At 37.5% G+C, this 21,769-nt stretch overlaps 1 long non-coding RNA gene across 1 annotated transcript in view; it reads left to right on the forward strand.

Annotated features, from left to right (window-relative positions):
- Positions 1-21,383, forward strand: part of LOC137153578 (uncharacterized) — a 337,442-nt gene extending 316,059 nt beyond the window's left edge. Inside the window, exon 4 of the long non-coding RNA XR_010919844.1 lies at positions 21,272-21,383. This is a non-coding gene — a long non-coding RNA (uncharacterized lncRNA). The remainder of the gene's footprint in view (positions 1-21,271) is intronic.
- The last annotated feature ends 386 nt before the right edge of the window (positions 21,384-21,769 follow it).

Here is a 21,769-nt window from a genome sequence, read left to right on the forward strand (position 1 = left end):
AATTTTCTGGGAGGAGAGGAGGGGATGTTGTGAGCTGACTAGCATTAGAATGAATCCCATTATTGATGGAAAGAGGTGGAATGTTCACCTCTCTTTGCCAGTTTGGGTTAATACTTCCCCTATCTCTTTCAGTGACTTAGAAAAAAATTAGAGTTTCTTTTTTTTTTAATCATTCACGTTCTAGGAGATAAAAGTTGTTTCATTCTGTCCTGATATTGCAATATATGCTCATTTATAAAATGTTTTCTAGAAAAGCAAGCCTGTATAGAAATACAGATTAAAACGTTTTATTAGAAAATGTTTAAGCACAAAACAATAAAGCGATAGTCAAGGTTCAAAAAGCACAGCAATACAGCGTCCGGGGATGACATGCAGTGGGGGGGAATGGGGGCTGATCGAGGATGAGCTGTGGCCCGTGGGAGGGGCTGGGGGTGTGGGGCTTGAGGGTATGGGGGGGGGGGAACGCTATCCAGCGTGGAGGGAGCGTCTCTGTGAGACATTGCCAGGGAAGGCGAGTGAGTCCATGCGTGGGGGTGGAGGTCTGGGGAGTACAGTGGCGTACGGGGGGATATGTGGATTGGGGGATGCTATCCATGGTAGAGGGGATCCCTGGGAGGTTGAGGAGGGAGGGTCCCTGGGGGGTACTTGCCAGGGAAGGCAAGTGGGTCCATGTGTGGGGGTGGAGGTCTGGGGGTACAGTGGCGTGCCACCGCGGGGAGGGGTCCCTGGGAGGCGTTTGCTAGGGAGGGCGAGTGAGTCCCTGTGTGGGGGTGAGAGTGGAGGTCGGGGGAGAGGCGATGGGAGATACCATTTGAGCCATATAATTCTAAAATCACAGAATGTTTGTCATTTGATCCATGATACATAACACCTTTAACATGTTCTTATTCCCCTCCAAACCTGAGCATTTAGGTACTCTAGAGTGAGCTTTCAAATACTCATTTTCAAGTATTTATTATTTTTCACCAGCTTATGCAATTATAATATTCTTCGTCAATAATTGTAATGAAACAGGAGACTCTATAGGTCACATTTTTAGAGGAACCACCTTATAATACACTTGCAAAACTTGTGTGCACAAAAATCCACATTTGCTTGTGAAAACTGTTGCTGATGTGTACATATGGAAATAACCATGTTTGGTACAAATTTTTTGACATAATTACAGAAAACTTGACTTTGCTTTATTTGGAAGGGATGTGTGGGTAGTTTTGTGACACATTGGGTGAAGATTTTTAATGACCAGAACTCATGGTGATAGGGTTTGATCCAAAGCCCAGTGCAGTCAGTGAAAGGCTTGCTATTCAATTCAGTGGATTTTGAAACAGACCCATACTTTGGACTAGGAATCGTATTACCAAACCATAACATCTCTACCCTGCTCTTAACTATCAGGAAGAGGCAATGGACTTGATTGTCCTTTAATTTACATCACAGAAAAACTGATAGAAATGAGAATCCGGTTAGGCTCAAATACTACAAAATGTAAGCCCGATGGTCAACACATAATTAAGCATGAATCATGTTGTTAAATATCTTCCCACTGATATTGCTATTCATGGGCTTCAGTAACAGGGTTCCCCCCCCCCCCCCTGGAAATCTGTTTTAAATAAAGAAACTATTTTCAAAATGCATCTATATATCTGAAGGATTTCTAATACAAACCTTCAAAAGTTCAAACACCTTAAGTTACATTTACTTCTGCCCCCAATAAAGGATTAAATAGTGTATCAAGCCGCCTAAAAATTGAAAGAAAATATACAAAGGTTTCTAAATACTTTCTAAATGCTTTAAATATGTTTATGGTCTCTTAAAAACATGGAATGCCAGAATAATCTGTTCATTACTGCAATACACATACATACAAAGGCATATACACACATATAAGCAAATACCCAGCCCATCCTCCTGGCAGAAGTGTACCGCCAAGTTTACAGCTACTGCTCAAAGTGCTGTTGAATTGTTTGGCACCTTTCTATTGCCTTTTGTATTTACCCTCATGCAGTTATTGTCTGGGCCCCAGATCTACAACTGAATGGATTTAGGGGATCTTTTGATTAGAATGCTCCTGGGCGCCACATGGCTACCCATCTGTGCAAAGTTTAAAGTCAGTGCTCTGAGCTCTAACAGAACTGAAACATAGCCAAGTAGCATGTAATAGTGACCTTCAACCCTGCACTGGCTGGCTGATGGGCCCACTGAGGAGAATTTTATTTTGCTTTGATACTTATATGTTTCAACTGAATATTATAATCTTTCTTAGTGAAAATTAATCTTCTGTTTACATTTAAATTGCTGTGCTTTGGTAAAATGTGTTCCTCATGGATTACTAATTGTAGTGCTTGTAATGCATTTTTCTTCACTTTCAGTTGTATATCATTTTATAAAGGAATTAATTTATGAAAGAACTAAATATAGATAGCTTAGCTGAATATCTGTGAAGGGGAGAATATAACAATCTATAAATATTTGGAGGACTTAAACACCAAGGAGAATTAAATATTGTTTAAGGTGGTACTCAATTGCACTATACATGGGATTAATGAGAGAAAACCAAGCAAGGAAAGTGTAGGCTGAATATACAGGAAAAGTGCTTTACAGTATGGTCATTTAGACTTAGGAGCAGGTAGTAGTTTCATCTCTAAAGTGATTTCGAACTATTTTAGGAATATCATGTAGAAAACAACACTGCATTGGTAATGAGTTAGAGTAACTCATAGTAAAACCTAGGCCTTACTAAGTCTTTTCCATCTCACTTTTAGACTGAGCACCTCAGGACAATCTTTCTCTCTGTTAAGTAACTCTGACAGTGTTTAACAAATAGTGATTTCTTTTATAGCCTTTTATGTGTAATATATTTATTTCAGACATTAAGGGCTTTAAACTACTCTATCTACCTATGAGACTTTCACTGATGCTCTGAAATGTGTGTTTCATCAAAATGTGGGTATGTGACTGACAGTGCACAGAAGTTTCTCAGCTACCCTCAGTGAGGTAGAAGTGGAGTTTACACTTGATCTGACAGGTATAAATGCTTTCTTCTTCAAGAAGATGACCTTCTTTCTATACTATATTCTATAGTATATATACTATACTATACTATACCTTCTATACTCCTGACCTCACTACTGTAGTGCAAATCCTTAGGATTTGCTTATCTCAGAACAACTGAATATCTTTACGTACCATGGAAGGTGGAGATTTTATTAGCAAGAGTTTGTGATGACATAACTATATATGCACCACAACCTCTTTTGGATAAAAATATACTAATTCTGTTCCAATTTTAATACATCTATGAACCAACTGAGCTGATGAACCTACTTCACTTCACTCAGCAGAAAGTTTTTTCAGATCATATGTTTTTTTCCATATGCTACGGTAGTTATAGGCAATGAAGTGTGCCACATGGGAGTATGCATTTGTATACATGTAGAACAAAGCATTACAAATAGAACAGGGCAGAAACCAGATGCCCTCTTTTGTGGGAAATCCCATGAGGTTGAATATCTTTTTTCCCATTTCAGAACATAATTAAAACAAAAATTCCAAAGTTTCCTACAAAACCGAAGTCTAAATTTTTTTGTTTGGGGCTGATTGAAATGTTTAATTTCAATAAAATCAAAATGTATCATTCCAATGGCATTTTAATTTTGTATAATATGAAAAAGATATTTATAAATGAAGTTATTTCAAAACGAAAATCAAAATATCCCATTTGAATATGTCAAAATGGAACACTAACTTTATCAAAATGCTTTATGTTGGTTTTTTTCCTAAATGGAAATTCATCAAAATGAACATGCTTCCATAAAATGTTTCACTTTTCATAAACTGGCACTTTCTATTGGAAAAATGTTTCATCCAGATATTCCCAGCTAACTCTAATTACAAGTTTTCCAACTGCTGGGTGCCTCAAATTCTACAACTAAGAAAACTTGATCTCTTTGATCCTTGTCCATTTGTGCATATACTGGCTCTGTTTGGAACACCAACTTTTTTTTTTTTTAATACATTTTGAAAGAAATATGCCCATTTTGAATTTATTTAAGTTAAAAAGTGGATTTTCCACAAGAATTTTTTAAATAAATCAAAATAAAATTTTTCATTTTCTGTTCACTTAATATCATTTTGTTTTGGTGTTTGGAAAATGAAAAAGCTCAGTCTCCCATTTTGTAAGGTTTGGGTTATTTCAGATTTTTAGGGCCCTCCCTTCTCTTTTACGCCCCACCTCCACTTTTCCCTCACTGGAAAAAAATTAAAAAAAAAAAAAAAAAAAAAAAGATTAAGAGGGGAAAACTCACTTTTTACAATTTTTCTGTTTCCAACTGGGCAAAAATGAGAGAAGGCAGGGGAAACAATAAGGCAATGTCTATGCTGATTACATCAGCATAAAGCAGCCACAGTTAGTATATAACTTGTGTGAGTGCATATTTAGCTGCTTGTGTTGATGGTGATCCCTCTTCTATTTTGCCTGTGGAGGCTTTTTGTATATGTCCATGTTTCTACAACTGATCCGTAGTGGTGTCCACATTTCTCCCCACAGGCCCAGGAAATCCAATGCCTCATGTCTATTCCAGGTAGGAGCTCATTTAATGTGTGGAGCCAGCATGGTCAATTGGGCAGTTGCACACAATGAAGTAGAGATACTAGGTGTGCTCACCAAATGGGGCATTGAGAAAAAGGCATTTCAAAAATAGGCAGAATTTTAAATGGGGGGGGGGGGGGGGGTGGTGGCAGCTTCTAGTCTCTGTCACCCCTGGGTGATCGAGTTCACAGTTGTGAGCCAAACGGCCATTGTTGGGCATTGTGAGACAGCTGCTGTATGACTATTAGGATTGACATAGATAAATCAGTTTCTACACAAGCAGTACATCAATCTCTGTAGGTTGACCATGTCTCTTTGTTGTTCAGGGGGGTGGTTTTACTATGTCACTGTAACAGGGTTCTTATGTTGGCCAGAGACAAATTTGTATATAGACACAAACCTTTGTTGATGGAACTTTTTAGTGTAGACTAGGCCTTAGAATGTGTTAAAAGTGGGGTTCTCCCCACTTATTACAAAATTATTATTTTTAATATTATAAAAAATGTCTTACTGTTGCCTGACATTTTGAATTTGTTTGTTAGGGTTTTTTTGGTCAGGATGAGGGGTATGGTTTGGGAATGAGGCTTTTTGAAGTCTGGCTGAGGTAATTTGTTACTTCCACATGTTTATTGAAGGCTGCTGGCTGAAAGAATTAATTTATATGTGTGTATTCTACTTTGTGATTGTAGGTTTAATTATTGTCATGGCACTCAGCGCTTTGTGTGGCATTCTTTTGTAAATGTCAAATCTTAAAAGAAAAAGGGGGGGGAGGAAGGAATAATTCTGCAGAGCTACTGTAAGAGCCTTACTTCATATTAACTGACCAGTTAAACTGCTTATCAGAAAATAATTAGTTTTATTTAAAGTAATAAAAAATAAGCTCTGAATCACCCATTTAACATGACTGTTCCACTGTTCTTTTTTAGTACATACTGTAATTCTATCTGGCTTTCATCTTCTCTCTCATCTTTTCTTCCCTTGATATGGATGATATGGATTCTCTTTCAGCTAAGTCTGTTTTGTACCTTTTCCACTTTCTGGCAAATAAACTAAGACACCTGTACAAGAATTGTATTGAACAGGTAACTTAGAAATGTGATATTTTGGAAAATTGTTTTTAGTGCAAGTTTTAAACACTTCAGTTATTAAATCATATTCTTTTGTTCTTTGAGGTCCATTGGGGAATGTTAAACCCAGTTTAAAAGTAATACAGGCTAAATATAATTTGACTGACCAATGTTATTGAGGTCAAACCATGTATCGATAGCATAAACACCTATGTAAGTTACAATATAGCTCAAGTAAATCTTTCCCAGCTCTCTATAGACGTAGCCTGAAAATCCTTTTTATTGTTCTTTTTATTCTTCTTCTTCATTTGTCCATATACATACTATATTAATTAAAGTAACTACCCATGAATATTGTCAACCCAAAATGAGCTTTGAATTCTGATTTTAATTCTTTAAATCATTTTTCATTTATCCTACAGTTTTACTCAATTAATCAAAATTCATCCAATCATCAATTTTGTCTTTGGTTCACCTGCTACTTTGATCTTACCTATTGTGTGTTGACATTCTAATGAATTTCCATGTCAATTATTTTATTAAATACAATTTTAAAAAATTAGTTCAGATAAGGAAATTGGATAATCACCTATCAGGCTAAATTAAGCAAGGTTAAAAGATGAACATTTATTAAAATAATCTTGGTATTTGCATATTGATCTTTCTTTACCTGCTTTTTAATCTTTTGATCCTGAGAAATAAGTTTCAGTACTTTTGAGGAACAGCAACGTTAATGAACATTTTCTGTGAAATTTATTTCTTACTTGTGTACAACAATAAAGATGATTTTTCTGAGCTAATGACATTTGGTTGACTTTAGTACCAAGGAACTTTAGGATATTCAATACCAAGATTCTTAATCTAATTCCTGGACAATACACCTTTGTTGTTGCTGTTTATAATAGAAGCAAACTTACATATCAAAATGTGATGCTATTTGGCTAAAAACTATAGTAGCTTCCTTCTTGTCAAGAGATAAGTACTTCTTATTCGCTCATTAAATACAGCACATTTTCATGGTGTATAAGCCACAAAGAAATGTTTGTGAGGAACAAAGTTGAGGAAAATTTGATAATATACCAAGGTACTACATAGATGACATGAAATCTGAATAAAATATGATAAAAATAACAATAATTGTAATACTTTGTATTTATATGACATTTCATCCCAGAATTTCTAAATACTGTACAAAAAAAGGTTAGTTTATTCCATTTTACAGAAAGGAAATTAAGACTGAGAAGGTGAAATCTTGGTCCTATTAAAATTAATGTAAAACTTCCAATGAGGTCAGGATTTCACTCAATGAGTTTGTGGTTTACACATGTCAGTAGCAAAGATGGGCATAGAAGCCAAGGCTCCCAACTCCTGGCTGCTTAGTTTTTGCACTAGAAAATACTGCTTTGGCGGTGAATAGATAGATGAAAATATCCCACTAAGAGCTTATCTCCCTAAAAAGAAAGGGGAAAAATTATCGTTTGGTGCAGTTAAAATACATGCTTCATTATCTTTTCAAGTTGAAAGCAGTATTGCTGCTTTAACGGTTGTTAGTTTAACATGACAGTCCATTTTAAGTTTCACCAACACTTGAAAATGCTGATCAGCACAGAAAAGAACATTTCTTTCTGGATGGAACCAGATAAATTAGATTGGAAACCTTTACATATTTTAATACTTAGCTAAGCAGCATGATGGAATTGCTTTAATCATTTCTATGACGTAGAGCCCAGAAGTACATCTTCTACGTAAAGATAAACAGACCTTGCTCTTTTGGTTCATGGTTGATTAAAATCCAGTCAACTAATCTCATCTCCCCTTCCATATTTTATATAGGTTTTTTGTTTTTTTAAAATAAATAGTTTTTGGTTCCTAGCTTCTGGTGTCAGTGTCTACTAGATCTTTGTTGTCTCAGCTGTGCACACCATCATAGGATTCTTTGTGATCTGCCACTTTCACAGCTGGCTTGGTAGGATGCAATAGTATGTGTGAAACCCTTCTCTGTCTGCATATGCTGGACTCACATTTTATTAAGATTGAGTGCAGATATAGGCACAGGAGGTCAGGTGGCCAGTAAGACTGTTGGGACCACTGCCTGAGCTAGCAGGAAATGGAGAGCATTATAAATAGGTGAGAAGTCATGTAATATGTTGATTTTTAAGGCTGTGTAATAATGATGACAAGCCATGGCTCAGATTGAAGTAATCAAACAAAAGTTGTTTCTATTTTAGTTTAGTGGTTGTTTTGTGGCATACTGTGGGCTAAATTCACTGCTAGCATAGGTTGACTTCACTGAGAGTTGCAGGTGTTCAGTTATTCTAAAAATCATGCCATGTTGGCGCTGGCACATGAGATCAAGCTATAACTTGGGTTACGTGCTGTAGAATGGATTAACTTTTAAATTACACCCACAGCTCCTAGAATGTCTGTTTAAAAAGTGGTGTGTGTGTGTGTGTGACGTTCTCTCTCTATGGGCAAACCCTTTTCATAAAGTGATCATTCTATATCTGACCCCTCAGTCCTCATCCTCAAAGGAAAAAACTGCACAATACCTTCAAACGATGAACCATGGAGCTTAAATTCATAACTCACCTAGACTCTAAAAATCATGCTCTGAATAGAAATACTGGATTTCTGGTTTATTACAACAATCTGAAATCCACTAACAACCTCCCTCCAGCCCAGCTTTTTTCTTTTCCTTTCCCCTCTGCGACTGAAGAGATGTTAACTGGCCACTTCACCTTGAATGCTCCTTTGAAATATGTGTTAACTACTTATGCTAACCAATTTGTCTCCACTTGTATTAGGTGTGACACCACATGCATTTTCCATACCTGAACAAGAGCAGTTAGTGAGTTTGAAAGTTTGTCTCTCACCAGCAGAAGTTGACCAGGGAAAAATACTACCTCACCCAGCTGGTATCTGTAAAAAGTGGATCTGTCTTGAGTTAACTGCTTTGTGTTCCAGAGCTACTCTGTTATACCTATCGCTAGTGCTTACATTAGATCTATTCTTTGCTAACAAGACCTGCTGCCATTCCCAAACAGAAATAGCTTGCCTGTGTCATCACTCATCATAGCCTGCTGCTGGCCAGATACAGCAGGAATTGTCTGTCCCTACTTGATTCTAGCTATGCTTTCCTCTTGATACAGCCAGTCAGGGATATCATGTTAGCAGGATCAGGTGGGTATATCCAACAAATCAATTTCCTACAATGGCAGGGGTCTAAAAGTATTGGTGGACCTCAGTCCTTCCTGTCTTTTATGTTTTAGTGCAGTCACAAACAGGGCTTTTCACATTTCAGGAACAATGAACAGCTTCAAGGAGCGGGAGTGGGGGAAGGAGGAAAGCTTGCAAGCAAAGAACTATGCCATGAAATTCTGTCTGCCACAGAACTACTTTTATAGGCCAAAGAGAAGAACAAAGTAATGCCACCAATGAATCTCCTAAGGCCTGGTGCATACTAAGAGGGAAAACCTGCAGCCTGATGAAAGTACAGCCGTCTAATAAAAAGAAAACGAGCAGATTTTATAAGGGCTTTTTTTTCTTTTTCTTTTTTTTTAATGTTGCACTTTAAAAGTCTCAGGTTAAATATTTAGACAGTATTTCAGAGAGGAGAAAAAAAGACATACACAGATGTATGCCTTTCTTTTGTTGCTATACGTGAATATATGCCTCTTTTTGGCATTTGACAAAACTGTCAGGGATCCAGAGGATAAACTGAGACACTTAATAACCAAAAGAGGTTACTTATTTTGTGTGTTCTTATAAACCTTTGCTTAAAAATAAAGGTGACGAAGAGGCACAGGAGAAGAATAAGGACTGGCCAATATTCAAATATGAATGAACAACACTATGCAATAGAAGGAACAGAAATGGGAAAACTAAGGGAACCTTCATGTTGACAATGCTGACATTCACATGTTGCCTAAAGATGCTCTAGTCTGGCAATATTGTGGGAGCTTTTTTCAAACCAAATGCTACACTTTAACAGTAGATTTTATCTGGGGAGAGGAACTGATCCTAGTTTCCAGTAGAGCTGTTCAACTAGTTTATTCATAGTAAGACCAGTTTTAATTTCTAATATTTCTTTACCAAATACTTATTTTCAGCAAAAATTTTCCATTATTCCTCCAGCTTTAATAATATGTCTTGGTATATTAAATTAAACTATGGGTCAAATTCTCTGTTAATTTAAGTTTAAAAGGGTTAGGACATGAGAGCTCTATCCAGCTAAAGAAGTAATTTAGTTTGGTACTTAGATATCATGGTAAAGGGAATACGAAAATAAATGATTGATTAAAATAGGTAACTGTCTTGGTCAAGTATTTGTCATAGATTAGCTATGAAAAGAATTACTTTATTTCCCTTAGTGTTATAAAACAGATGCAATCAAACTATTTGAGTGAACTCTTTCTAGCTCCAAGGCAAAACATTACATTATCGAACATGTTATGCATTTGTAGGATGACTTGATGAGTTTGTAAATGGCTCTGTCCATCAGTGATGGCCTTCTTTTTCATTAATGATCTGGAGAATAGGGTGGATGGGGTGGATTGCGTCCTCAGCAGGTTTGCAGATGACACTAAGCTGAGGGGAGTGGTAGATACACTGGAGGGCAGGGATAGGATACAGAGTGACCTAGACAAATTAGAGAATTGGGCCAAAATAATTCTGATGAGTTTCAACAAGGGTACGTGCAGAGTCCTGCACTTAGGATGGAAGAATCCCATGCATTGCTACAGACTGGGGACCAACTGGCTAGGCAGCAGTTCAGCAGAAAAGGACCTGAGGGTTACAGTGGACAAGAAACTGGATATGAGTCAACAGTGTGCCCTGGTTGCCAAGAAGGCTAACGGCATATTGGGCTGAATTAGAGGAGCATTGCCAGCAGATTGAGGGAAGTGATTATGCCCCTCTATTCAGTACTGGTGAGGCCACACTTCGAGTACTGTGTCCAGTTTTGGGCCCCCCCCCCCCCCCCCCACTACAGGAAGGCTGTGGAAAAATTGAAGAAGCCCCAGCGGAAGGCAACAAAAATGATTAGGGAGTTTGGGCACATGGCTTATGAGGAGAGGCTGAGGGAACTGGGCTTATTTAGTTTGCAGAAGAGAAGAGTGAAGGGAGTTTGATAGCAGCCTTCAACTCCCTGAAAGGCGGTTCCAAAGAGGATGGTGTTAGGCTGTTCTCAGTGGTGGCAGATAACAGAACAAGGAACAATGGTCTCAAGTTGCAGTGGGGGGAGGTCTAGGTTGGATATTAGGGGAAAAAAATTCACTAGGAGGGTAGTGAAGCATTGGAATGGGTTACCTAGGGAGGTGGTGAAATCTCCATCCTTAGAGGTTTTTAAGGTGCAGCTTGATAAAGTCCTGGCTGAGATGATTTATATGGGGTTGATCCTGCTTTGAGCAAGGGGTTGGACTAGATAACCTCCAGAGGTCCCTTCCAACTCTAATCTTCTGTGATTCTATGCTTCTGAGATTTTGTCTGCTCTCTGCTGTGGTAGGTACTACAAACATTTCTGAAATCTGCGTGATATGCCATATGTGCTGCATCTCTAGGAATTGTACAGTGGACACAGTAATTTATCCTGCCTTCTGAAGTACAACAATGTATGCCACTGTCCACAGTTGGTAAGCTCAAGAGTTAGGTATAGCAATTCAGCTTGAGGAAAGAATGAAATGAGTTGCTTAATAATATTTTATATAATAAAAATATATAAACACAATTTGTGAAATTTCACATTTATCATGGTCCCTTCAGATCATTTTGAGGCACATTGGTAAAGCATTGTGGGGGTAATTTAGCCTACACCCTTGGCGGTGCTTATTATATAATTCTGTTCACTCACACAGTACCTGTTCTTCTCTGAACATTAATAGGTTGAAACATTAATAGGTTGAAACCACACAATATTATATTACTATCTTCATTTTGCTGGTAGGGAAACAAAGATACAAACAGATCTAGGCCTAAACTTTCAAAGATAGCTACCAATTTTTGAGTACCTCGGATTTTATGTTTTCAACTCAAAATATTTTGGCCTTGATTTTTTTTCAGAGTTGCTGAGAACAAACAGATCCTACAGACATTAGCTGGACTCATGGGTTCTGAACAGTCTTAAATATGAGGCCTACATTGTAGCAAGTTGAGAACCTCAAAAACATAGGCACCCAAAATCAGAGATCACTACTGAAAATTTCAGCCATGTAACTTGCTTAAGGTTACACAGAAAATTGGTGGCAAAGCTGTACAAGTCAGTCTCAGAGTTAATAACAATCCTGAGTCCCAGTATAGTGATCTTACCACTAGATAGCACTGACTGTCCACTATCTTGTAGAGAAATAGGGGATTTAACAACCTGAATAACCCGTCTGGCCTCTTAATTAGTTAATTAGCACACTGCAGACTGGCAGGATCATAGAAATCATGGATAAGATGAATGGCTGGGGTTTTTGGCCCCATTAAAAAAACTGTTACTCTCTTTTTAGTAGGAATGCACTGAAACATATTGCTCTCCCCTTGAAGTAGCTCTTCTTTAATGTTCACCTGTAGTTTTTCATAGGAATTGTGTGTGCATTGGGCAGAAAGGAAAGAATAATAAAAGAATTACTTTAGAAGCTGAAGATAAACATCTTAATGTTTTATGTCTCCTTCAATGTGTGGCCTTACTTTCCAATACAAGTTCCCTGCAGCAGGATAAGACATGAATTAAGAAGTTCAAAATTGCAATATCAGAAGGAAAGCTACATCAGTAGCATGGTGTGCTAGTGTTTGGTATGATATTGTAATAACCCTGTAGACTGATAGGAGAAGTAAAGTTATAGCAAAGACCTTTATGAGGAAGAAGAGTAATGGCCTCTTCAGAAGTTAGGCTTCTACATCTAGTGACTTTTAAATTATATATAGATATAGATATATAAATAAGAGAGTAAAGTAAAACAACTACTACTAGCGGAAAATATATTGAAGGGCAGAGAATCATAAAGGAAAGGGACCTTGATAGGTCAACTAGTCCAGTCCCTTGCATCGAGGCAGGATTAAGCATTATCTAGGCCATCCGAACAGGATTTTGTCTAACTGTTCTTAAAAACCTCCACTGAAAGAGATTCCACAACATTCCAAGGTAATTTTGTCCACTGTTTAACTAAACTTATAGTTAAGAAGCTTTTCCTAACATCTAACTTAAATCTCCCTTTCTGCAACTTAAGGCTATTACTTCTTGTCCTGTCAATTAATAAAGAGAACATTTTATCACACTCCTCTTTATTCGAATCTTTGGCATACTTGAAAGCTGTTATCATGTGCCCCTTCCGGCCTGATCTACACTAGGAAATTAGGTTGGTAACTACGTAGCTCAGAGGTGTGAAAAATCCACATCTCTGAGCAACAGCGTTAAACCAACCTAACCCATGGTGTAGACAGCTCTAGGTCAATGGGAGAAGCCTTCCTGTCAGCATAGGTAGCATCTTCACTGAAGAGGTACAGTGACGCTGGATAAGGGCTTTGACAATCTAGCCTTTAAGCACTTGTATAAATTTATTTATATGAACAGGCCCACTAACTGCAGTAGCATTGCTCATATGAATACATTTACCAATTTATTTAAATGCTTTGCAAGAATAGGGCCTAATTTCTCATTTTAAGATGTATACATTCTAATCCAATTCAAGAAGAAGAAAAAAACAAAAACAAATTTCCTGGCTGTTTACTGTACATTCCAATGCACTTCAGGTGCAAATTATTTTTGTAAAAAAAACCCAGTGAATTGTAAAGTAGCAATTTCAATAGGTCTTTAATATAAAAAAAAATTCCTTTCCACAACTTCCATCAGCCTTTCAGTCTGATGCCTTACAAATAATCATGTCAACACTGCATTGAGGCACCTCATCTTTGCCTAAGTAAACAGCATTACTGACTCTTGAAATTTGATCTTGAATCTCAGGATATTTGGTGCTTCAGAAGCCAAGTGATTATGTGATAATCTCAGCCTTCATTTAAAAAAAGAAAAAGTTCCTTGCCTTGATAATGGTGGAAAGAGATTAAACGGGATGGGGAGAAGCATAGTTTTCAACATAGTTTACTAAGTGCACTTGACATCAATTTGTATGTAATCAATTTTATGTTGGGGGGAGGGGGGGAGGAGAGAGAATGACTGAATGACTGACTTTCTCAAAGCAGAAAAGAGAGAAAAAAATAGGAAAGTGGGGATGTAAACCCACAAAAACTTGTGAAGGGACTCAGGAGCAAATATAGTACCTGAAAGTATATTTAACTTTTTTCCAAAATTAATTAAATTTCAAATTGATGGTGTCCCTTTAATGAGGAACTGATTGGTTATACTAGGTTGTCTTAAATCAAATCAAGTTGGTGGAGTGCGAACATCTTTTTCACTAGAGGAGACAAAGATGGGCTTTTTCAAAAGATTTGAGCAATTTGGAAAACCAGTCTTTTGCTTCAGGTTTAATCCTATAATAACACATAGTATGCAGTCAGAAAAATGTTACAGTGTTTAATTCTTAGTTTTAGTTGAATTGACTGAGAAAAGTGTTACACATAGAGATGTTGCCTTAGTTTAAGAAAGAGTAAACTTGAATGTGATGAAATCTGCTCCAAAGCATTTGTCAAACATTGTGAAAATCTGTGAGATTAACAACAACACATTTGTCTATCAAAGGTAAAAGGTTCTTGGAAACTGTATAATAGAGAAGATTTACCTCAGAAAAATTTGAAATGTTGTGGAAAAGAGAGCCAGAGAGATGGACCCCAATCCTGAAAACACATACGTTCATAACTTTTACTCCTTCACATAGTCCTCCTAGTCTTTTAATTGACATCAATGAACTTTGGACCAAGTCCTTCTTGAGCATAGTCACTTTTGAGTTTTTATGGTTTTAAATTATCTTAAATATAAGCCTAATCGTGCAAGTTACTGAATAATCACAAGAGGATTTTGGACACTCAACACATCAATCTGTAGTTTCACCTTACTTACACTGAATATAGATTTGTACAATACACTTCTGCGTTATTTACTCTGTGAAATAGAGGGAGTTTAGCATTAGAGCTAGATTTCTCAAAAACTGAAGACTCAGGCTATGTACACGCTGAGGGTAGCAAATTCGCCGCTGTCAGATTGAGCTTTTTGGATTGATTGAGCGGTCAGTGAAGACCTGCTCAATAGATCTGGAAGTTGATGCACTAAAGCCACCCCCTCAAGTAGCGTAGTGCTGTATCAACAGGAACGCATTTCCTGTCGACACAGCACAGTGAAGATGCCACGCACAATGGAAGTTAAGAAATTGATGGGAATTATGTAAGCTACTCTGCGCAGCTTGCATAACTCCCCTCGACTGCAGCTGAATTTTCAGGTAAGTGTAGACCTGGCCTTGGATGCTGATGAGATCAAGTCAGTGGCTGAAACACACAAATTGAGTTCTGTACATGTGAGTCTTTTGGATAAAATCCTAATACCATGGTACTGTTTGTGCACAGACATGAAATACCCTATGTCCTCCTCCCACCCCCATGCTCCCAAATAGAGGGTTTTCCCCAAAGTACTTGGCCAATATGTCTCTTAAACTAATATTGCTCAATGTGCTATGTATACATCGCTGTTCTCCACAGCAGATGAAGTTTTATGCAAGAAGCTCTTTGTGACATTGGGTATAAAAAGCTCTGTAATGCAGACTATTATTATATATATAGTAATTTAGCCAAAAATTTGAATGTTTGCTCTGTCTGTCATATGGCCTCCATTACTGTAGTACCTCAGCACCTCACAATCTATAATGTATTCATCCTCCTACCTTTGTGAGGTAGGGAAGTATCATAGAAATGTAGCGCTGGATGGGATCTTGAGGTTGTCTTATCCATTCCCAGTGCTGAGGCAGAATTAAGTACTATTATTCTTATTTTACAGATAGGGAACTTGGGCATAGATAGCTAAGTGACTTGCCCAACGTTACTGGATATCTCTGGCAGAGCAGGGAAAGATGTCCCCCTACTGGAGGCTTTTCTTCCAAATATATGTAAACAAATAGAGAAAAAGCATTAATCCCAGAATCAGAGAAATGTGGGACTGCAAGAAGTCAACTAGACCTCTGCACTGAGACAGGACCAATTAAACCTAGACCATCCCTGAAAGATGTTTCTCTAACCTATTCTTAAAAACTGCCAATGAAATTCTGAACTATCCTTAAACTTAAAAAGTTTTTCTTAATATCTAATCTAAATCATCTTTATTGCAGATTAAGCTGATTACTTCTTGTCCTTCCTTCAGTGGACATGGAGGACAATTGATCACAGTTCTCTTTATAACAGCCCTTAACATATATGAAGACTGTAATCGGGTCCCACCCCCAATACTGAACATGCCCAGTTTTTTTTAATCTTTCTTCATAGGCAGGTTTTCTAAACCTTTTACAATTTTGGTTGCTCCCCTCTGTACTCTCTCCAGTTTGTCCACATATTTCTTAAAGTGTGGTGCCCAGAACTGGACACAGTACTCCACTTGAGGCATCACAAGTGCTAAGTAGAGTAGGGCAATTATCTTCTATGTCATACATACAACAATACACACTAGAATATTAGTCTTTTTTCCACCTGTATTACATTGCTGACTCATATTCAATTTGTGATACCCTGTATCTTTACTATTGCCCAACCAGTTATTCCCCATTTTGTAGTTCTGCATTTGATTTTTTCCTTCTTAAGTGTAGTAGTTTCCATTTGTCTTTATTGAATTTCATCTTGCTGATTTCAGACCAATTTTCCTATTTGTCAAAAATAATTTTGAACTCTAATCCTGTCCTCCAAAATGCTTGCGACCCCTCTCATCTTGATGTCATCTGCAGATTTTATAAGCATTCTTTCCACTCAGTTATCTAAGTCATTAATGAAAATGTTGAATAGTACTGGATCTTGGACAGACTCTATCATTAAAGCATTTTCATTAGAAATCAGGCATTTAGGATGTCAGTAAGGGATATTCAAACAAACTTAGTTATGTAGGAATGAAAAATAACTGGGTTTGTCAGAGAAAAGACCAATTAAGGAGACTCCTTTTTAAAGGAATTTTAAAGGAATTTAAAGGAGGGCAAAGATCTGATTTTAGGCTTTGTGTGACAGGAAGTGTATAAAATATAGAAAGCTCCTTTTGCCTTTAGTTAAAAAAGCAAGTTCTTTTTAAAAAGACAAACATTGGTATGTGACATTGGAAATTATTTTTCTGTTTGAGCTACAGTGTATGAAGCTCATTGCCTAGTAAGAGCATTTTGTGTCTGCTATACTAAGGAACTAAGTATGTGTCTTCAACAATCCATGCTGTCAGACCCTGAGCCTTAAAGCCCTGTAGATATCAAATGCCTTCATATTTTCATTTGCTCCGAATGCTGTGTGCTATTAGAAAAATAAATATGAAAAATGAAATAAAATTGTCCTACATAGTATCAGATTGAGTGCTAACTATTTTATTAAACAGAGACCTCCAGGGCTGTTCAAGGCACAATCCTGATTTCACTTTTAAAACAAGCTCCCGCCCATCATTTTGCTGACTTCTCTAAGGGCTCGTCTTCATTACACCACTCCATCGATGTAAGGTACACTTGTTACCTTACATTGACTAGCTGTGCTGTTTTCACTATGCTATGTCATCAGGAGGTGCTCTCCCATCGACATAACTTATGCTTCTCATTTCAGTGGATTACCAGAGTCAATGGGAAAGTGCTCTTCCATTGATGGAGCATGCCTTCCCCAAACTGGCTAAACTGATACCGCTGCATCAATGGCTTGGTACCGATTTAGCACCGAAGTGAAGGCAAGCCCTTAGAGGATGCATTTTATCCCTCTGTATATTAAGAATCTTCATAAATTGCTGTTTCATGAGAAATGCAGAGTATACTGCATTGGACTGATGGTGAAGGGGACACTGAAATGAGAGTTGAGCACTTGCATTATGACTCATTGCCATGAGATCCAATAATGTATAACTGAACCTTCAGATTCATCCTATGGAACATTCCAGTAGCATTCGTTAGATCTGCAATCCATTGTTCTTTAGAGATATACATTTGTAAAGCAGTTTGGGGATTTGTTTTTAATCTACCGGACTGCCTAGTTGTTGTCTAATTTATTGGTACCCATTAATACACTAAGAATACAGTAATCTACAGTATGGGATGCAAAAAGAAGTGTCCATGATGGAAGACAAGTTTGAAATAGCTAGAAATGCCAAAAATGAAGATCAATCAATAGTCTAGGATTCGCAACTTTGCCAATCACTAAAAATCATGGAATGAATAGAAACACTGGATTTACATTTTATTACAATAATCTATAACCCACTAACAAACCTCTCCCCTGCCTTTCCTTTCTCCCTGTCATTAGAGGGGTATTAATGGGCCACTTCACCTTGAATGGTCCCTTGAAATATATATTAAATATTTATACTAAACAGTTGGTTTCACCTTGTATTAGCTGAGACACTCTGAGGGCTTGTCTACACTTACAGCAATGCATTGGTGCAGCTGCACTGGTGCAGTTGTGTTGTGGTAGTGCTTGGTGAAGACTCCACCACACTCCTGAGCAATGCAGTTATACTAACATAAGTCGGTAGTGTAGACCAGGGCTCACTAAGTTTCCCACACCTGAAGAAGAGCTCTGTGTAAGATCAAAAGCTTTTGTGTCTCACCAACTGAAATTGATCCAATAAAAGATATTACCTCACCCAGCTTGTCTTTTCAGGATAGTGACATTTACTGTGTCATAACCCAGTAATATCGAGAATTAGATTATTATGCAATATGTAGGAGACATACATTCTTTTAGTATATATAGAAAATACATGGCCATTTACCACCCTAGATCAATTGATATGAATACGTATGGTTGCATTTTGATGGTCTATAGTTATTGCAAACAGTGGTGCCTGTGTTAAGGCTGATTGTTAAAAATTGATGCTTTTGTTTTCGTTTTTTAACAAGACTTTGAAAACCGAAAAAAAAGATTGAGTAACATTACTATAGTGAATACTGAATGAATCAATAATCATCAGACAATTATTTAAGGCCATCACTTCATTGTCAAACAATAGAACAAAGGTATAAATACAAGCCAGCAAAAATGATAATACTTGTGGCTGCTGAAAGGTACAGATCCTTCCTTTTCTACCTCCTGGGGTTTTCATCATTGAAATCTGAATATTGTACCCATAGTCAGAATGTCCTTGCAATTTCTTCTCTGGTTCTTATGGAAATTTTTTATTATTATTATTTTAATTTGTTCCATATGAAATGGCATCACCTGACCTTTATTGTTACCATCATAAAGTTCTTCCCTTCTGAATGATTGCCCCACTCTCAGGATAAAAAGCACAACTTGTGTCTTGAGCTCCATCAGATTCACTTGTGTAGTTCAGCATAGAACCTGGTGGTGGTTTCCATTATGGAATTTTCTCCGTTCAAAATGCTTATGTGAGCTAGGCTTATTTTACAGACATTAGGACTCTACTGTATGTATATTTTAAGGTGTCCATTGCAATATAACTTGGTAGCTACGAGTGCCCCATACGTCTGTTTTACTCATTTTTACTCGTTTATTTTAACACTTCAGTATCAACAGATGTCATCAAATGCAAGGATGTTTATGGTGCCAATGCTGTTACACAGAATGCAGGGGTGGGAGGGGAATTTCCTATAGAAAAGATATGGTACTTGTCAAGTTATACAATCTGCTCTTTTAAAGCTATTGCTATTTGGCATCTATAAAGCCCCGGCGAAATACTCCAATCAACTTATGAGCAGGAATACTGCTATCCAAACAGATGGCTGTAACCATAGGCAGCCAAGAGACCATGTTTGTTCATGAAGTGCGGGTGCTAACAGGATTTCCACACAGAAAATCCAAATTGCTCAGTCCTGAGCTTCTCTTCTTAAGGGGATATGTCACTTTTAATCCACCTCTGAGAGAGATTAAACTTTCAGAACAGAAAATCTTCTGCTTCTTCATAAATTGGTTTACTATGAACACTTCTTATGTTTTTTTCTTTCCTGAACTGTTGTGTGGTGTTTCTGGATATTGCTAACCAGCAGCTATAGGTCATCCCAGAGGTGTCTGTATGTCAGCAGTGGGAGTTTACTTTGCATATCAATATTTCAGAGGTTTCTCAATGGTTTCAATTTATAGAGGTGTTTACAGGTAAGTATGCAGACAATTCAGAAGAGATATAAAGTGTTTGGGTGTGGTATGGTTATACTTAAGAATATAGATATTTGGTGTAGGTGTTATAAATAAAAATATAAACAGATACTTGGTTTGCCATGTTTATGTACAAATACAAAAGTCCTTGGTGCATTATTGTTATACACTGATAGGTCCATAAATAGATGGCGTTGAATGTTTATACACAAAAGAATAATTAATAAGGCCACATCCTTAGCTGGTTTCTATCAGCATAGCCTCATTGACATTAGAATAGCTATGTTGATTTTCACCAGCTGAGCATCTGAAATATGGGGACTTAGGGTATGTCTACACTGCGGACTCTGTGGCGATAGATCCCAGATGACCGGATCGATCCGGTTGATGCCAGTAATCCACCTCCCCAAAAGGAGTAAGGCTGTGTCAATGGGAGGGCGTCTCCTGTCAATGCAATGCCATGAAGATGCCATGGTACGTAAACATTAGTAGGTTGATGGGAGATGCACAAGCTACATAATGTAATGTAGCTTGTGTATCTCCTGTCGACTGCTGGTGGTAGGGTACATCATAACTTAGTGCTGAACTGTTAAATTAATTAGCTAAGGATTAAAGCATGCATTGGGTTGCATATATTATATGGAATCTTTTCAACCCACTTGAATTGGATGGAGTGGTGTAGAGTAGGGGAAAAAGGAATCCAATGAAGTCTTCATATCTTGTTGTCTCAGATGGGCTAGTATGATAATTGTCAAAATAAGTCTGACAAAACCTAGCAAGAACAGTACATTTTAAAACCATGACATTAAAAGTTAAAATCTCATATTTAATGGGTCCTTCTGACTCTCTGTAGAGTTCTAAATTTAAATTAGTGTGTTTGTAAGGAATCAATTATTAAATTTTTATATTCGCTTTAATTTTAACTTGCATATTTTTATTGGCACACATTGGCCCTATAACATCTCTCTTAAGTAAAAGTTGGTTTAACATTTCCTTGTTTTTGTTTTGTTTTGTTTTGTTTTTTAATCTATGTACTGTTGTGCTTATGTTATTGGTGTTCCACTCAGAGTGAATCTGAGTGGAATCCCTGACATGGCATTGTCATTCCAATGATATAATATTGGTGTATGTGAAAAATCAGATACAGTCCAATCATCCCATTACGATCAAATTAGCTTCTTTTGGATTCCAGGCCAATAAAAACCCATAAGAAATTCAAATAAGCTATAGGTAACCTCTGAACTAAGACTGATTGGAAAAAATATATAGATGAAAAAGTGTCTATGGAAGATCCTCACCCATTTTTCTTTTAAACAAAAATAAAGCATGAATTTGAAGAGCCCCACACATGAGTTCCTTACTGAAGCCATGATGTCTCCCTGCACTCACCTGACAATAATAATAATACTTGGTGTTTTTGTAGCACATGCAGGGGATAGGGCCTCCTGAAAACACTGAGTCCAGGGATCTGCAGGAACATTCTTTGGATGTTTGCACTCCTCTTCGGCCTCCCAGCGGTTGGGTTGTTATCCCTGCTGAACTGTGGTGGCTTCCTTTCCACCACTCCTCCATGCGCTGTCTGTGGAAGCAGTAGAGGGAGAGTTACTACTACCTGGGGCAACAGTAACTGGACTTCTGGAGAAGGGGCTATCGTATGGATATTCTCCAACTCCTCTCCACAGCAGCCAGGCCATACACACCTCTTTGTTCTATACGGCATCTCTGTTGCATAAGTGGCAAGAAGGAGCTTATGGTAGCTCCTGAGGGATGGGAATGTGTACCCTCTTTTCCCCTCCACGTGAATGTGATTACACATATGATTCCCCCTCCTTTTGTTTACCCCAGAGGGGTTTGGCTTTCTCTTCACGTGCCACATTATTCTAACACTTGTGAAGCTTCAGATAGCAATAACTTCATTTCC

This window comes from Emydura macquarii, unplaced genomic scaffold (assembly GCF_026122565.2).
Source record: "Emydura macquarii macquarii isolate MOO-44397 ecotype Brisbane River unplaced genomic scaffold, CSIRO-AGI_Emac_v2 contig_1253, whole genome shotgun sequence".
NCBI lineage: Eukaryota > Metazoa > Chordata > Testudines > Chelidae > Emydura > Emydura macquarii.